This window comes from Erythrolamprus reginae (assembly GCF_031021105.1).
Source record: "Erythrolamprus reginae isolate rEryReg1 chromosome 13 unlocalized genomic scaffold, rEryReg1.hap1 SUPER_13_unloc_7, whole genome shotgun sequence".
In the NCBI taxonomy this organism is placed as follows: domain Eukaryota; kingdom Metazoa; phylum Chordata; class Lepidosauria; order Squamata; family Dipsadidae; genus Erythrolamprus; species Erythrolamprus reginae.
This window is the reverse complement of record NW_027248451.1, coordinates 457,928-465,434: the sequence shown is the minus strand read 5'-3', so window position 1 is coordinate 465,434 and position 7,507 is coordinate 457,928.

Here is a 7,507-nt window from a genome sequence, read left to right as displayed (position 1 = left end):
ATTCTTCTTCGAAAAGGTGAGTTCTACTCCTGCGGGACACACAACAGGCAGTTGATTTACTTTGGGCAAAGAACTAAAAGATTTTGACTTGTCTTTCTGCATTAGGCCCGGTACCTTCTCCTCCTGGGATCCTCATCTTACGTGGCTGAGTCACTTCGATCCCATAACCAGGAGTTGGTGAGTTCGAATTCTACATTAGATTTCATAAATTCTTCTTTGAAAAGGTGAGTTCTACTCCTGCGGGGCACACAACAGGCAGTTGATTCACTTTGGGTGAAGAACTAAAAGGTGGTGACTTCTCTTCCTGCATTAGGCTTGGTACCTTCTTCTTCTGGGATCCTCATGTTACGTAGCTGAGTCACTTCGATCCAATAACCAGGTAATGGTGAGTTCGAATTCCTCGTTACATTTGATAAATTCTTCTTTGAAAAGTTGAGTTCTACTCCTGTGGGACACACAACAGGCAGTTGATTCAGTTTGGGCGAAGAACTAAAAGACTGTGACTTGTCTTCCTACATTAGGCATGGTACCTTCTCCTCCTGGGATCCTCATGTTACGTGGCTGAGTCACTTCGATCCAATAATCAGGAGTTGGTGAGTTCGAATTCCGCATTAGATTTCATAAATTCTTCTTTGAAAAGGTGAGTTCTACTCCTGCGGGACACACAACAGGCAGTTTGTTCAATTTGGGCGAAGAACTAAAAGATTTTGACTTCTCTTTCTGCATTAGGCCCGGTACGTTTTCCTCCTGGGATCCTCATGCTACGTGGCTGAGTCACTTTGATCCAATAACCAGGAGTTGGTGAGTTCGAATTCTACGTTAGGTTTGATAAATTCTTCCTTTAAAAGGTGAGTTCTACTCCGGCGGGACACACAACAGGCAGTTTGTTTAATTTGGGCGAAGAACTAAAAGATTTTGACTTTTCTTTCTGCATTAGACCCGGTACGTTCTCCTCCTGGGATCCTCATGTTACGTGGCTGAGTCACTTTGATCCAATAATTGGTAGATGGTGAGTTCGAATTCCTCGTTATATTTGATAAATTCTTCTTCGAAAAGGTGAGTTCTACTCCTGCGGGACACACAACAGGCAGTTGATTTACTTTGGGCAAAGAACTAAAAGACTGTGACTTCTCTTCCTGCATTAGGCCTGGTACCTTCTCCTCCTGGGATCCTCATTTTACGTGGCTGAGTCATTTCAATCAAATATCCAGGAGATGGTGAGTTCGAATTCCAAGTAAGATTTGATAAATTCTTCTTTGAAAAGGTGAGTTCTACTCCTGCGGGGCACACAACAGGCAGTTGATTCACTTTGGGTGAAGAACTAAAAGGTGGTGACTTCTCTTCCTGCATTAGGCTTGGTACCTTCTTCTTCTGGGATCCTCATGTTACGTAGCTGAGTCACTTCGATCCAATAACCAGGTAATGGTGAGTTCGAATTCCTCGTTACATTTGATAAATTCTTCTTTGAAAAGTTGAGTTCTAATCCTGTGGGACACACAACAGGCAGTTGATTCAGTTTGGGCGAAGAACTAAAAGACTGTGACTTGTCTTCCTACATTAGGCATGGTACCTTCTCCTCCTGGGATCCTCATGTTACGTGGCTGAGTCACTTCGATCCAATAATCAGGAGTTGGTGAGTTCGAATTCCGCATTAGATTTCATAAATTCTTCTTTGAAAAGGTGAGTTCTACTCCTGCGGGACACACAACAGGCAGTTTGTTCAATTTGGGCGAAGAACTAAAAGATTTTGACTTCTCTTTCTGCATTAGGCCCGGTACGTTTTCCTCCTGGGATCCTCATGCTACGTGGCTGAGTCACTTTGATCCAATAACCAGGAGTTGGTGAGTTCGAATTCTACGTTAGGTTTGATAAATTCTTCCTTTAAAAGGTGAGTTCTACTCCTGCGGGACACACAACAGGCAGTTTGTTTAATTTGGGCGAAGAACTAAAAGATTTTGACTTTTCTTTCTGCATTAGACCCGGTACGTTCTCCTCCTGGGATCCTCATGTTACGTGGCTGAGTCACTTTGATCCAATAATTGGTAGATGGTGAGTTCGAATTCCTCGTTATATTTGATAAATTCTTCTTCGAAAAGGTGAGTTCTACTCCTGCGGGACACACAACAGGCAGTTGATTTACTTTGGGCAAAGAACTAAAAGACTGTGACTTCTCTTCCTGCATTAGGCCTGGTACCTTCTCCTCCTGGGATCCTCATTTTACGTGGCTGAGTCATTTCAATCAAATATCCAGGAGATGGTGAGTTCAAATTCCAAGTAAGATTTGATAAATTCTTCTTCGAAAAGGTGAGTTCTACTCCTGCGGGACACACAACAGGCAGTTGATTCAGTTTGGGCGAAGAACTAAAATGTGGTGACTTCTCTTCCTGCATTAGGCTTGGTACCTTCTCCTTCTGGGATCCTCATGTTACGTGGCTGAGTCACTTCGATCCAATAACCAGGTGATGGTGAGTTCGAATTCCTCGTTACATTTGATAAATTCTTCTTTGAAAAGGTGAGTTCTACTCCTGCGGGACACACAACAGGCAGTTGATTCAGTTTGGGCGAAGAACCAAAAGACTGTGACTTGTCTTCCTACATTAGGCTTGGTACCTTCTCCTCCTGGGATCCTCATGTTACGTGGCTGAGTCACTTCGATCCAATAACCAGGAGTTGGTGAGTTCGAATTCTACATTAGATTTCATAAATTCTTCTTCGAAAAGGTGAGTTCTACTCCTGCGGGACACACAACAGGCAGTTGATTCACTTTGGGTGAAGAACTAAAAGGTGGTGACTTCTCTTCCTGCATTAGTCTTGGTAGCTTCTTCTTCTGGGATCCTCATGTTACGTGGCTGAGTCACTTCGATCCAATAACCAGGTAATGGTGAGTTCGAATTCCTCGTTACATTTGATAAATTCGTCTTTGAAAAGGTGAGTTCTACTCCTGCGGGACACACAACAGGCAGTTGATTCACTTTGGGTGAAGAACTAAAAGGTGGTGACTTCTCTTCCTGCATTAGGCTTGGTACCTTCTCCTTCTGGGATCCTCATGTTACGTGGCTGAGTTACTTCGATCCAATAACCAGGTGATGGTGAGTTCGAATTCCTCGTTACATTTGATAAATTCTTCTTTGAAAAGGTGAGTTCTACTCCTGCGGGACACACAACAGGCAGTTGATTCAGTTTGGGCGAAGAACTAAAAGACTGTGACTTGTCTTCCTACATTAGGCATGGTACCTTCTCCTCCTGGGATCCTCATGTTACGTGGCTGAGTCACTTCGATCCAATAACCAGGAGAGGGTGAGTTCGAATTCTACATTAGATTTCACAAATTCTTCTTCGAAAAGGTGAGTTCTACTCCTGCGGGACACACAACAGGCAGTTGATTTACTTTGGGCAACGAACTAAAAGACTGTGACTTCTCTTCCTGCATTAGGCCTGGTACCTTCTCCTGGGATCCTCATCTTACGTGGCTGAGTCAGTTCGATCCAATAACCAGGAGTTGGTGAGTTCGAATTCCGCGTTAGATTTCATAAATTCTTCTTTGAAAAGGTGAGTTCTACTGCTGCGGGACACACAACAGGCAGTTGATTCAGTTTGGGCGAAGAACTAAAAGACTGTGACTTGTCTTCCTACATTAGGCATTGTACCTTCTCCTCCTGGGATCCTCATGTTACGTGGCTGAGTCACTTCGATCCAATAACCAGGAGTTGGTGAGTTCGAATTCTACATTAGATTTCATAAATTCTTCTTCGAAAAGGTGAGTTCTACTCCTGCGGGACACACAACAGGCAGTTGATTTACTTTGGGCAAAAAACTAAAAGACTGTGACTTCTCTTCCTGCATTAGGCCTGGTACCTTCTCCTCCTGGGATCCTCGTGTTACGTGGCTGAGACACTTCGATCCAATAACCAGGAGTTGGTGAGTTCGAATTCTACGTTAGGTTTGATAAATTCTTCCTTTACAAGGTGAGTTCTACTCCTGCGGGACACACAACAGGCAGTTTGTTTAATTTGGGCGAAGAACTAAAAGATTTTGACTTGTCTTTCTGCATTAGACCCGGTACGTTCTCCTCCTGGGATCCTCATGTTACGTGGCTGAGTCACTTTGATCCAATAATTGGTAGATGGTGAGTTCGAATTCCTCGTTATATTTGATAAATTCTTCTTCGAAAAGGTGAGTTCTACTCCTGCGGGACACACAACAGGCAGTTGATTTACTTTGGGCAAAGAACTAAAAGATTTTGACTTGTCTTTCTGCATTAGGCCCGTTACCTTCTCCTCCTGGGATCCTCATCTTACGTGGCTGAGTCACTTCGATCCCATAACCAGGAGTTGGTGAGTTCGAATTCTACATTAGATTTCATAAATTCTTCTTCGAAAAGGTGAGTTCTACTCCTGCGGGACACACAACAGGCAGTTGATTTACTTTGGGCAAAGAACTAAAAGACTGTGACTTCTCTTCCTGCATTAGGCCTGGTACCTTCTCCTCCTGGGATCCTCATTTTACGTGGCTGAGTCATTTCAATCAAATATCCAGGAGATGGTGAGTTCGAATTCCAAGTAAGATTTGATAAATTCTTCTTCGAAAAGGTGAGTTCTACTCCTGCGGGACACACAACAGGCAGTTGATTCACTTTGGGTGAAGAACTAAAAGGTGGTGACTTCTCTTCCTGCATTAGGCTTGGTACCTTCTCCTTCTGGGATCCTCATGTTACGTGGCTGAGTCACTTCGATCCAATAACCAGGTGATGGTGAGTTCGAATTCCTCGTTACATTTGATAAATTCTTCTTTGAAAAGGTGAGTTCTACTCCTGCGGGACACACAACAGGCAGTTGATTCAGTTTGGGCGAAGAACTAAAAGACTGTGACTTGTCTTCCTACATTAGGCATGGTACCTTCTCCTCCTGGGGTCCTCATGTTACGTGGCTGAGTCACTTCGATCCAATAACCAGGAGTTGGTGAGTTCGAATTCTACATTAGATTTCATAAATTCTTCTTCGAAAAGGTGAGTTCTACTCCTGCGGGACACACAACAGGCAGTTGATTCACTTTGGGTGAAGAACTAAAAGGTGGTGACTTCTCTTCCTGCATTAGGCTTGGTAGCTTCTTCTTCTGGGATCCTCATGTTACGTGGCTGAGTCACTTCGATCCAATAACCAGGTAATGGTGAGTTCGAATTCCTCGTTACATTTGATAAATTCTTCTTTGAAAAGGTGAGTTCTACTCCTGCGGGACACACAACAGGCAGTTGATTCACTTTGGGTGAAGAACTAAAAGGTGGTGACTTCTCTTCCTGCATTAGGCTTGGTACCTTCTCCTTCTGGGATGCTCATGTTACGTGGCTGAGTTACTTCGATCCAATAACCAGGTGATGGTGAGTTCGAATTCCTCGTTACATTTGATAAATTCTTCTTTGAAAAGGTGAGTTCTACTCCTGCGGGACACACAACAGGCAGTTGATTCAGTTTGGGCGAAGAACTAAAAGACTGTGACTTGTCTTCCTACATTAGGCATGGTACCTTCTCCTCCTGGGATCCTCATGTTACGTGGCTGAGTCACTTCGATCCAATAACCAGGAGAGGGTGAGTTCGAATTCTACATTAGATTTCACAAATTCTTCTTCGAAAAGGTGAGTTCTACTCCTGCGGGACACACAACAGGCAGTTGATTTACTTTGGGCAAAGAACTAAAAGACTGTGACTTCTCTTCCTGCATTAGGCCTGGTACCTTCTCCTGGGATCCTCATGTTACGTGGCTGAGACACTTCGATCCAATAACCAGGAGTTGGTGAGTTCGAATTCTACGTTAGGTTTGATAAATTCTTCCTTTAAAAGGTGAGTTCTACTCCTGCGGGACACACAACAGGCAGTTTGTTTAATTTGGGCGAAGAACTAAAAGATTTTGACTTGTCTTTCTGCATTAGACCCGGTACGTTCTCCTCCTGGGATCCTCATGTTACGTGGCTGAGTCACTTTGATCCAATAATTGGCAGATGGTGAGTTCGAATTCCTTGTTATATTTGATAAATTCTTCTTCGAAAAGGTGAGTTCTACTCCTGCGGGACACACAACAGGCAGTTGATTTACTTTGGGCAAAGAACTAAAAGACTGTGACTTCTCTTCCTGCATTAGGCCTGGTACCTTCTCCTCCTGGGATCCTCATTTTACGTGGCTGAGTCATTTCAATCAAATGTCCAGGAGATGGTGAGTTCGAATTCCAAGTAAGATTTGATAAATTCTTCTTCGAAAAGGTGAGTTCTACTCCTGCGGGACACACAACAGGCAGTTGATTCAGTTTGAGCGAAGAACTAAAAGACTGTGACTTGTCTTCCTACATTAGGCATGGTACCTTCTCCTCCTGGGATCCTCATGTTACGTGGCTGAGTCACTTCGATCCAATAACCAGGTAATGGTGAGTTCGAATTCCTCGTTACATTTGATAAATTCGTCTTTGAAAAGGTGAGTTCTACTCCTGCGGGACACAAAACAGGCAGTTGATTCACTTTGGGTGAAGAACTAAAAGGTGGTGACTTCTCTTCCTGCATTAGGCATGGTACCTTCTCCTCCTGGGATCCTCATGTTACGTGGCTGAGTCACTTCGATCCAATAACCAGGAGAGGGTGAGTTCGAATTCTACATTAGATTTCACAAATTCTTCTTCGAAAAGGTGAGTTCTACTCCTGCGGGACACACAACAGGCAGTTGATTTACTTTGGGCAAAGAACTAAAAGACTGTGACTTCTCTTCCTGCATTAGGCCTGGTACCTTCTCCTGGGATCCTCATCTTACGTGGCTGAGTCACTTCGATCCAATAACCAGGAGTTGGTGAGTTCGAATTCCGCGTTAGATTTCATAAATTCTTCTTTGAAAAGGTGAGTTCTACTCCTGCGGGACACACAACAGGCAGTTGATTTACTTTGGGCAAAGAACTAAAAGACTGTGACTTCTCTTCCTGCATTAGGCCTGGTACCTTCTCCTCCTGGGATCCTCATTTTACGTGGCTGAGTCATTTCAATCAAATATCCAGGAAATGGTGAGTTCGAATTCCAAGTAAGATTTGATAAATTCTTCTTCGAAAAGGTGAGTTCTACTCCTGCGGGACACACAACAGGCAGTTGATTCAGTTTGGGCGAAGAACTAAAATGTGGTGACTTCTCTTCCTGCATTAGGCTTGGTACCTTCTCCTTCTGGGATCCTCATGTTACGTGGCTGAGTCACTTCGATCCAATAACCAGGTGATGGTGAGTTCGAATTCCTCGTTACATTTGATAAATTCTTCTTTGAAAAGGTGAGTTCTACTCCTGCGGGACACACAACAGGCAGTTGATTCAATTTGGGTGAAGAACTAAAAGACTGTGACTTCTCTTCCTGCATTAGGCCCGGTACGTTCTCCTCCTGGGATCCTCATGTTACGTGGCTGAGTCACTTTGATCCAATAATTGGTAGATGATGAGTTCGAATTCCTCGTTATATTTGATAAATTCTTCTTCGAAAAGGTGAGTTCTACT